We start from the raw sequence: 11863 nt of genomic DNA on the forward strand, positions 1-11863 counted from the left end.
TGTTTGCAATCCCCAAAAATTCATATAAAATGCATTTGAAATGGTTGCACACGGAAAAATGAGTATTTGCATAGTACGCATAAAAAAAGAAATTATGTCATTGTAATATGGGAAATGCTAACCCAATCAATCATGAGATTACATTTATTAAATGGCTTTAAGTTACAGAAAAAAAATCGAGACCATCTCATAGCAGAGTATATAAACTGTGTTAGATTGTACATAAGGTCAAAATTGTTCCAAGGAAGTATTCAAAGAATTCTTGTTCTCTAAGAATAGTTCTACTTTAAGCAGATTAATTTGTGCCAAAGTTCAGTTTTTGAAAGGTAGAAAAAAAAATCAAATTAAAGCGTAGTGAAGTAGAGTTCCAAACTTAGACAGGAACCATGTGGTTTTCAGATCTCTCAAAGGATTTGTGTCATGCGTTCACGATACAGCATCGCCAGAAGAGCATTTTCCATGGTAATCTGGGTATCGTTGGTGACTGGACTTGCCATATGGGAGAAGAAGGAACAAAAATAGTATCCCTGCTACGTGTCTCAAGATGAGAGGCAGGCCGCCGAACACATAGTGCACGAACTTTGAAAAAATACCTAGGACTGCTTCAAACGGTGCTAACAGTCCCGAAAAAATCACCTTAAATACATGTACAATACCACTGGTATCAGACATGTTTAAGATACGACCTAAAATTTCCGTGAAATGTATTGGGCAGTTTGTTGATAATAATGCACGTATCTCTGCAGAAGTCCTTGCAACTTGCAGATCATACGTCTCTCTGGACGAGGTCAGTGGCTCCGTTTTTTGTAAAAGAATAGCTTTCATTCTGCTTAAAGTATCAATTCGTATAGAAGAGATGTTCAGCGGCGAATTCCCGTCTGTCTTAGTTTTAAGAAACAATACTTGCATACAACAAGTGACCCTGGCTGACACAGTAACGAGATAGGCTATTCCTGGCATCATTCCACAACAGCTGTGATCATTTAACATTATGTAGCTAGCATTGGAAAGCTGGCTAAAAATCGGATGTATCACTAATGTGGGCGAACCCTGCATTTGGCAAGAAAGGTTATTAGAAGAACCCTCGCAGGCTCCGTGTAAATTAATATCTTGACACAACAGTGTACCGCTTAGTGAGTTTTTACAATTTTTACCACTAAGAAATACCTCCTTTGCCCCACTCCAACATTTGTGTGTGTATGGTAAATCCCAGGTCGACCTAATGTATTCTTTACCCAACCTTTCATACAGGCCTGCTGGTATGGGTTTTAACAATACTGAAACTGGAAAATCGTCACTCGTATCGTGATGGTGCCATGTATTATCCATTCAACTGATGGTTTCTCAGAAACGGTCAATGGTAATCTCTCAAGTTTTTCTATGCTCAGCACTGTATAGTCTGCTCCCCTCTGTGCCAAAGAGATTTGTTTATCTGTAAGGTTAAATACAGGAAACAATGACGTAGTGTTGATTAGACACCAAGGCACATAGCCAGAACAAAGGTTTTGTAACGTCCAGCCTAACAGCATTGTAGAACGTAATTGAGCCCTCCTAGATGGCTATAAGGCCTTATGGCACAAAAGACAGGGAAATGAAAGAGGAGTTGGTGTGGGCATAATTTTTAAGAAACATCTTATGATTGTTAAAGTCCTTGCTGAACACCTTGAGGGGACAGATCCACTAGGGGCCAAACTTTTGTTTAAAAACTCTTGCCTTCTACTTATGGTAGTATACGGCCCTCCGCAGCCTTCCCCTACTTTCACTGACCACTTCATGGAAGTTGTCATGGATTTATGCACCCGCTATAAAAGACTACTAATAGTAGGTGATTTTAACTTTCACTGGGACAACGTTCAACAGGATCCCACAGCACGCCAGTTTGATTCTGCTATGAAAGCACTTGATCTCCGTCAGTTGGTAGACAGCCCCACACATATTAAAGGCCGCATTCTTGACCTTATTTGGTCATCACAGCCGTTGGCTACACAGATAAAAATTAGCCCGTGTGTCTGGTCTGACCACTCTTTAGTTAGTTGCTGGGTTCCGAGAGATAGCCAGCCATTACAGTCACCACCAGCCTGTAGACTGATACGTGACTGGAAAAAGGATGAAGCCAGCCATTTAGCTTCCACCCTAGATACAGTCATTGGTACCAATCCCCAGCCAAGTACCTTGGCACAGGAGAATGACCAACTCACGGCGATCCTTCGCTCCGCCCTTAATCAAATAGTACCAGTAAGAAAGGTAAAAATTAGAGACCAAGGCCATGGCGCCCCTTGGTTCAATGATACACTCAGGGATTTAAAAAAAAACCTGCTTGCTGCAAATAAGCAAAAAGAAACCTTTAAAATCCTGAAAGAACTCAGCCAAAACATGGAGGCAAAGTCATCAGCACCCCCTATTGACTGCAACGCTTTCCAGGCCTTTTTTCTTCAAAAAGTTGACGACATTCTACTAGAAATAGAGAATTCCTCAATTAGCCGTGGCTCTTCCCCTCAACTTACAGCCTCCCCTCCTCCTGAAGCCCGCCTTGCGAAATTTCCCCTTTTGAATGCTCAATCTCTTCTTCCCCTTGTGAACCGGGTAAAATCAGGCTCACCAGCAGACCCGTGCCTACCGAGAATCTTAAAACTGGCCATTCCCAGTCTAGAAGGACCTAGTCCCAAGCTATTAAATGCCTCTTTGGAAACAGGTTCTCTCCCTCCCGCGCTGAAAGAGGCTAGAGTTATCCCCTTACTTAAAAAGTCAGGTGCGGATGCCTCCATCCTTATAAACTAGAGGCCAATTTCCCAGCTCCCGTACTTGGCTAAAGTACTTGAACAACACGTCCTCATAATACTTTCCACCTTTCTTGAGAAACATAGACTGTTACACCCCAGAACAGCTGGCTTTAGAGCTCATCATAGTACGGAACTGGTGATGCTATCTGTTCTGGATGAGATGAGGGTTATGGCTGACAAGAAAGTATTGAGTGCCCTGATTTTATTAAATCTGTCAGCGGCATTCGATACGGTCAGCCATAAAACCCTCTAAAAAGACTGTGGGAATGCTGAACACTCAGTTGTAGTGTTTAGAAAAAGTTGTCAAAGGAGAGAAAAGGGACAACAGAGAACGAAAGTACCCATCAGCCCACCCGTTGGCGGAACCTCATCATCTGGGTTAAAGTTGGAAACTGGTATCCACTAGACATCTCTTCAGGTCTCTTTCGAGGAGTGCTAGTATTGGATCCGCCAGTGAGATGGACAGCCAGCAGGTAGTATTGGTAGGTTGAAGGGAAGAGTTGCAGTGCTCAAACAAGTGTGAAAAATAAATGTGATAATATTAAAAATGCCTGTTATGATGCCAAAGAACTACTTTATTGGGAGTGATCAAAATAACGGCATGATTAAAAGCAGAGTGAAGATAGTATGGAAAAAATTACTATAAGTCATAGGTATTAATTGGTCAACATGTTTCGGTAGGTCTACATCACTACTACCTGTCTTGTTTTTGATTCACTGTTGCAGTAGTGTACATTATAGGTCCTGATGAAAGCCTTGTGAGGCTGAAACATGTTGACCAATTAAGAGACCTGATGGTGAACTAGCGCTATACAAAAAACAATTAACATAACATAACATAACATTGAGACTGGCCATGTTGTTAAATTAGCAAATCCTGTTCCATTATGTGTATGGCAGAGGATACAATGCTGTCCAAAGAAAACATTTGGGACAACAGAATTGTTAACCCATTGTCAACTACAGAGAGTGCTTTCTCTAAATTAATACGATCAATTTCTCGTATTCTTTCAGCTGTTTCCATTTGCGTACTTTCCATGCTTCATTATAAGCAGCGTATATACTGGCGTATTTGAAATGTGTATGACGTGGATTACGAGGTCCAAGTAAGAAGTCTCATAAGTCAACGCCATCTTTAAGCAAAGATAAGTGTTGTTTTATTTCTGGAAGTGTGGATTTCTGCAGCCACTCAAGGCATAGTTTTCCTACACTGTAAATTGTTATTATCCCTGGATGTTGTCTCTGGACATATGTTGGATCTGGCCTAGTTACTGTAAACCCTTGTGTCTTGTTCAGGAATCTTTTTTGACAGATAATCGTGTCTGTGGGCCAGAATAACCATTTATTCCAATCAGGATTAGATCTGCTCTGTTGTAAAATATAGTTTACGTCTGTCGTTCTATTACTATCCAGTGTGGGTCTAGGTATGGATGGTTTGTTTAAATCTTTTATCTTAGCAAGGCCGAGAAAAGATGTCTGTTGAACAGTGTCATTTAAAAACATCAATTGTTCTGGGATGATGCAGGCTCTGAATAATGCTTCTAGATCTTGTACCTGCCAGTCCTTTGTGCCCCAGACATTTTTTGTCTCAATGTTGTCTTTCCAAAAGTTAAACCCCAATGTGGACAGCTGAGTATAAAAGGCCGCAGAATATATCTGTTTAGTATTAGTCAACATACTTTTCATGCCTGTCTTATTAACATTTCTAAAGTAAAATGTTTCTGGATTTGTGATATTGAACCCTGAAAATTATGGAAATTTTCTATAGAATGTTTTAGAGCTACCCTTCAGTGGCGTTGGACAATGTTCCCATTGATTATAACTTAAAACATTTCTAAGGTTTGCAGATTTGTGCAAATAATGGTGACCAAAATGATAAAACAATACATCTGTTCATAATCTGATGAACCTTCTAAGTAATCATGATTTGTATATTTTGCTGACATTTCTAAGTCTGCCATCATGTTATAAACAGTTTCAAAGTCATGATTTGTGTTGCTTCAGGAGCAAGTTGATGTTCTTACTTGCTGTGTCCATTTTACTGTATTTTCCATCTATCAGCTTTCCTAAACTTAAAACGAGAATCTGCCATAGTAGGAGAAAAAGTACACCTAACACAATCCAAAATTCAACCCATGGGGAAACCAGATATGTATATGCAAGCTGGTGACAATGTTCCATTAATTCTTCCTTGAAGGTTTTATTTGCTGGCTTTGTTTCAGGCTCACTGGGATCCTTAGAAAAGTTATCAAAGTTGATGAAATAGCCAGAGGCAGTTCTGTCAATTGTTGGTATTGCATCCGGATTATTTGAAATCGCTGGAGCTGCTTGTTCCCTTGACATATTTGTGTAGTCAGATGCTACATCATTGTAGACAGGAGTGTCTTGACAAACAGCAATTTGAGTTTCAAGAGGCACACGTTCCATGGCTTTGTTGCATAGTCCTTCTTTTCTCACTGTAGATTTTTCAAAGGTGATAAGTCTTTCAGTATGAACCTCTTTGATGGTAGCAAGATTTGGTTGTCTGCTACATCTTGGGAGTCCACTGGGCCTACTACTTATTATCGGCCACATGGTGTGGTTTTACCAGGTCAATTGATACAGACCAGTTCTCCTTTTTTCCAGCAAGGGGCGGCAGTAACACTGTTCTTGATCCGTGGACTGCTAGTACAGGTACTGGTTTTCTGTAAGAAGGCCCAAATTCCTTCTTGTCCGCTATTTTTTTCTCTGACCAGATCCCCAATCTTTGCAATCCAGACAGGTCTTGCTGGGACAGGCGGTTTTGCTTCAGTGATCGTTGGCTTTTCGCTGGTGTTGCTTAGACTTCTTGTTTTACTTAAGACCTGTAAAACAGCCAAATGATCTTAGATATCAAAGGGTTTTTGTTCCACCACTGAAGTATGATGATCGAGGTCTTCAACCAACATTCTAGTACCAAAAAGGATTTCATATGGAGTGATTCCACCCAGAGAATTTCTTGGCAGGTTATTAAGACTACATTGGACACTTATTAGATGTTTGACCCACCAATCACCCGAACCTAATACCCTAGCTGTAATAGATTGTTTTATGTCACATTTTATTTTTCTCCACAACCGAATTTCCCTCAGGATGGAATGGACTCGAAAATCACAATGCAATGCCCAAATTGTCCATGGCCTCCTTGTAAGCTTTGGAGCTAAACGCAGGACCCTGGTCAGAATGTAGCGTGCCGATTGCGTATCTGCCGATAAAGACTCGCAAATCTTTTATAATAGTTTGGGCATCAGCCGAGAGCTGAGGCCACATCCAATTGAATCTTGTCCTAGTATTTGTGGGACCGCTTTAGTCCATGTGGACGTCTGCGTGTAGAAAGTCTAATGCTGTCTAACAATGGTGTCTGAACGGGGCTGGCTACACTGTAGTCAGGTATCTTGTGGCTTTCAATACTATGATCTTTATACCAGACATCGCGATTAATCCCAAATTCATAAATGTGGCCGCTCATCCCTGACCACCAGTACATCTCTTTTAATTGTAGTAGAGATTTTGAGATCCCTTGATGTATCAGACCCTCTCCCATATGTGCTTCATGAATCAGAGCACCTCTGCTGTTCCTGTTTGGAATTACCCTATCCCCCACTCCAGGGATTCGAGCAAAAGGAACACAGTTTGCATCAATTATGTATGAATATTCGAGTTGATAATTTAGAGGTAACGCAGCTCCGCTGCCTTTGCTCGTGGCATTGACAGCGAGCATGGTTTCACCGTCTATTTTTGTTTTTGAATGAGTGATTGCAGCTACAGAAGCCGTTTGCACAGCTTCCTTCGCTGCTTCATAAGCCAATGAATTCCCTTCAACATGAACGCCATCACGCTGATGACTCAGTGTATGGATCACGTGAGTCTTTTGTAGTTCTTTCTGTAATAGAACTACTTGGTCCCAAAGCATTTTATGCTGGATTGTGCCACCTTTTGCGTCTTTAAATCCATTTTGAACCCAGTTCTGCAGATACTCATTGTAAGACTGGACACAGTAATACGAATCGCACACTATGAGTGTGAGGAATTCACGATCGGTATTTTCAAACGCCATCTTGAAAGCCTGTAGTTCAGCTCGCCTTGCTGTACAGACTCCTAGGGATTGAGTTTTTTTAACCATAGGTCGGAATTTACCATCGCGCCAGCGACCCTTAACAATCGCGCACGCAGCACTGTAAGCTTGTTTACCCCCAATTGCGGGCTGTGCTGATCCGTCTGTATATATTATATAGCCGGAATGTTCTAGAGGCAGAATCTCAGTCGGCAGAGGACATTCTTGTTCGTATTGGAGAAATTGTTGTGTTTTCAAGTAGGGATCAAAAACGTATTCAACGTCTGTTGCAGCAAGAGAATTAACCCATTGTAGCCATCTTGGATGTAAAGCTTTTGCATTTGGAATGCTTGCTTTTGTCACTGCCTCCAAGGCAGGTACAGGCGTAATGACCATTATGCGTTTTCGCTCTGCCTGGGCTCTCTCTTTTGCTACTGCAGTTTGAATCGCTGTCAGAATGTTTTCTGTTGAAGTGAATTTCATTTCAGCTTGTGTGTACAAGTGTGATTTGTGAGCTACTGGTACCTTTTCACCTTCATTAAAGGTTAGGTATGTGAATCCGCATCTCTCTCGGATGATTCGGATTACAAGGTTGCGTACATTGTTGCGTTTGTAAATGTTTTGTTGCTAACATGTCTGTTTGCACTGAACGCAAAACTCCTGTGTGTTTTTGAGTCCAATTAGTTTGTTTGAAATCAGGTTTGATGAATTCGTACAGAGGTTTAACCCTTTCTGCATAGTTTAGAATGTAAGTTCTCCCAAAATTCTGGAAACCTAGAATTGACTGCAAGTTTTTCAGCGTTTTTGGAGGTTGGAGCAGCGCACACTTTTCTAAAAAGTTGGCTGTCAGGCTTTTGCCTTCACTTGAAAGTTTGTATCCCAAGAATAGGACTTTGAGGTGGGAAATTCTTGATTTTTTTAAATTGAACTTGTACCCTTCAGAAGTGAACCCAAGTATTATGCTGTTCACTCTTTTTAAGTGCACATCCAAGTCATCGTCTGTAAGATAGATGTCATCGACATAAAATAATGCCTCATCATCATACATTTGTAGTAACTCTGTTACTCTAGCTGAAAATAACCCTGGACTATTCTTGAATCCTTGGGGGAGACGGCAAAATAGACGCTGTGTTCCCATTATTGAGAAAGCGGTCAAATACCTGCTTTCTGGTGCGATATTTTGACAGAAGAAACCATTTGAAATATCTAATTTGGTTTTATATTTCTTGCGCACAATGTTATTCATCAGTGCTGCACTGTGTGCATTTTGTACTGCAAAGGTTTTGCAACGAGTTTAAATGTCTGAAATCCACAACTAGACAATATGTTTCGTCTGGTTTGGAGACAGGAAACAAAGGATTGTTCATTGACGAGGTGCATGTTTCAATCACCCCCTGGTATTCAAGTGATCTAAAATCTCCCTGACTTGTTTTTTAGCTTCCTGCTTTACTGGATACTGCCTCTGAGCAGTAGGTTGATTTTTTAACTGGATTTTAGGGTGAGGAGAGTCCTCATTCCATCCCACATGATTTTATATAATGCTGGAGCCTGGGCCACAGCCCATTTTCTGGCATAGGTGTATTTTTTATGAATAGGAATATGATTGGAGAAGGTTGGCATAATGATCTCTTCGCCATGTGGGCATTCCCTGACAAATTCTGGTGGCCAGTCTTGTTCATCCAGAAGGATGTCATAACCCTTTGATAGTTTTTCCCAAAAGAGTGCTTTTATTTTTCTAGTTATGTCCCCCTCTATCCGGAGTGTTACTTCGTATAACTTACGGGGTACACTAACCCTGGTGTCGGCAGTTTCAACCTGAATGTATTCATTCAGATCCACTGTCTCCAGATGATCTTTTAAGATCCTGCGAGCTATGGTGACCTCTGCTGCGCTGTCCAGCATTATTTGGGTCTACTCCCCATTCTTGAGTTGTGTTCTCAAGATCCTCGGCATGTCTGATTTTAAGACTTGCTAACTTCTTTTTGGTGAATTGAGTTTTCTTATTTTTTAGAACGTGCTGATCGTCTTTAAACTTCACGAGTTCTTCCTTGTGTTCTGATCGTCCTCTTCTTTCTGAAATCAGGATTGATGAATTATTAGGGAGGTTTAACCCTTTCTGCGTAGTTTAGAATGTAAGTTCTCCTGAAATTCAGGAAACCTAGAATTGACTGCAAGTTTTTCCGTGTTTTTGGAGGTTGGAGCAGCGCACACTTTTCTAAAAAGTTGACTGTCAGGCTTTTGCCTTCACTTGAAAGTTTGTATCCTAAGAATAGGACATTGAGGTGGGCAATTCTTGATTTTTTTTTAAATTGAACTCATTCAGCTAGAAAGATGTCATAACCCTTTGATAGTTTTTCCCAAAAGAGTGCTTTTATTTTCCTAGTTATGTCCCCCTCTATAAGGAGTGTTACTTAGTATAACTTACAGGGTACACTATCCCTGGTGTCGGCAGTTTCAACCTGAATGTATTCATTCAGATCCACTGTCTCCAGATGATCTTTTAGGATCCTACGAGCTATGGTGAACTCTGCTGCGCTGTCCAGCTTTTTTGCGCCCACTCCCAGTTCTTGAGTTGTGTTCTCAAGATCCTCGGCATGTCTGATTTTAAGACTTGCTAACTTCTTTTTGGTGAATTGAGTTTTCTTATTTTTTAGAACGTGCTGATCGCCTTTAGACTTCACGAGTTCTTCCTTGTGTTCTGATCGTCCTTTTCTTTCTGAAATCAGGATTGATGAATTATTAGGGAGGTTTAACCCTTTCTGCGTAGTTTAGAATGTAAGTTCTTCTGAAATTCAGGAAACCTAGAATTGACTGCAAGTTTTTCCGTGTTTTTGGAGGTTGGAGCAGCGCACACTTTTCTAAAAAGTTGACTGTCAGGCTTTTGCCTCCACTTGAAAGTTTGTATCCCAAGAATAGGACATTGGGGTGGGCAATTCTTGATTTTTTTTAATTGAACTGGTACCCGTCAGAAGCGAACCCAAGTATTATGCTGTTCACTCTTTTCAAGTGCACATCCAAGTCATCGTCTGTACGATAGATGTCATCGACATAAGATAATGCCTCATCATCATACATTTGTAGTAGCTCTGTTGCTCTAGCTGAAAATAACCCTAGACTATTCTTGAATCCTTGGGGGAGATGGCAAAATTGAAGCTGTGTTCCCATTATTGAGAAAGCGGTCAAATACCTGCTTTCTGGTACGATATTTTGATAGAAGAATCAGTTAGAAATATCTAATGTGGTTTTATATTTCTTGCGCACAATGTTATTCATCAGTGCTGCACTATGTGCATTGTGTACTGCAAACGTTTTGCAACAATAGTTTAAGTGTCTGTAATCCAAAACTAGACGATATTTTTCGTCTGGTTTGGAGACAGGAAACAAAGGATTGTTCATTGACGAAGTGCATGTTTCAATCACCCCCTGGTATTCAAGTTGATCTAAAATCTCCCTGACTTGTTTTTTAGCTTCCTGCTTTACTGAATACTGCCTCTGAGCAGTAGGTTGATTTTTTAACTGGATTTTAATGTGAGTAGAGTCCTCATCCCATCCCACATGATTTTATATAATGCTGGAGCCTGGGCCACAGCCCATTTTCTGGCATAGGTGTATTTTTTATGAATAGGAATATGATTGGAGAAGGCTGGCATAATGATCTCTTTGCCATGTGGGTACTCCCTGACAAATTCTGGTGGCCAGTCTTGTTCAGCCAGAAGGATGTCATAAACCTTTGATAGTTTTTCCCAAAAGAGTGCTTTTATTTTCCTAGTTATGTCCCCCTCTATCCGGAGTGTTACTTTGTATAACTTACGGGGTACACTAACCCTGGTGTCGGCAGTTTCAACCTGAATGTATTCATTCAGATCCACTGTCTCCAGATGATCTTTTAGGATCCTGCGAGCTATGGTGACCTCTGCTGCACTGTCCAGCATTCTTTGGCCCACTCCCCGTTCTTGAGTTGTGTTCTCAAGATCCTCGGCATGTCTGATTTGAAGCCTTGCTAACTTCTTTTTGGTGAATTGAGTTTTCTTATTTTTGATCGTCTTTGGACTTCACGCGTTCTTCCTTGTATTCTGATCGTCCTCTTCTTTCTGATTTCTGCGAGGAAGTCTGAAAGGTACGAGAGGAACGTGTATCCGAATCTTGATATCTATCAGGTTTTCTCAAATTATCCCTATTTCTGAGGTTATACTTCTTTTCAGAGTGCTCCTATTGAAGAGATCTACCTCTGGACTGAGAACGCTTCTCTTTAGGAAGTGACGGACTACTATTTTCCCATTTCTTTTTAGGAGTAGTTAGATTATTTTTGATAATATTTTTTTCAGCATTTTCTGTTAGTTAAGGCTTTTCAGGTTTCCCTCCCAAACTATCTCTTCCTAGTTCTTCATAGGACTTTTCAATAATTCTGGCAAGTTCATACGGTTGCTCAGTAATATCGAGTTCTTTTAATTTTTGGCGGATTGCCACAGATGCTGCTTCACTTTTAATGTTAGCTAATGAAATAGCTGAGACCTGTTTGAAATCTTTCAGTAATTTCAAACCAAGATTCAAGGCCGGTTCTGGTCCGTATTCATTTTCAATCTGTCTCAGGTTGTTTGGTATTACCGCCATAGACGGGACTCCATGTGTTTTTGTGTAGATTGAAGCAAAGACTGTACCCCAAGTGTCACAGTCCTCCACGTGTGGTGCTATCCCCATTGGTAAACAGATTGTTAGAATCCTGTGTTTCTGATGAGGTGTACTATTGGGAAATACTGCCTCTATCTGAGTAATTTTTTGGGCTAACCAGAATGCAATTTGTTCCCTTTTTGTGGGTAACTTACCGATGACTGACTGTATAGTCTGTGCTGTGATTTTGTTTGTGTTCCCCTTATGAGGGGTGTGCTGTGGAATTCTTATAGCAGGTTGGACTGTTAGAGTCTGCATGACATATCGTACCAGTTGTCTATGTATTTTTATTAATTGTTTTAGCTGAGCTAACAGTTTTGGACCTGTCATTTAATCCATGGCA

This window comes from Lissotriton vulgaris, chromosome 1_2 (assembly GCF_964263255.1).
Source record: "Lissotriton vulgaris chromosome 1_2, aLisVul1.2, whole genome shotgun sequence".
NCBI lineage: Eukaryota > Metazoa > Chordata > Amphibia > Caudata > Salamandridae > Lissotriton > Lissotriton vulgaris.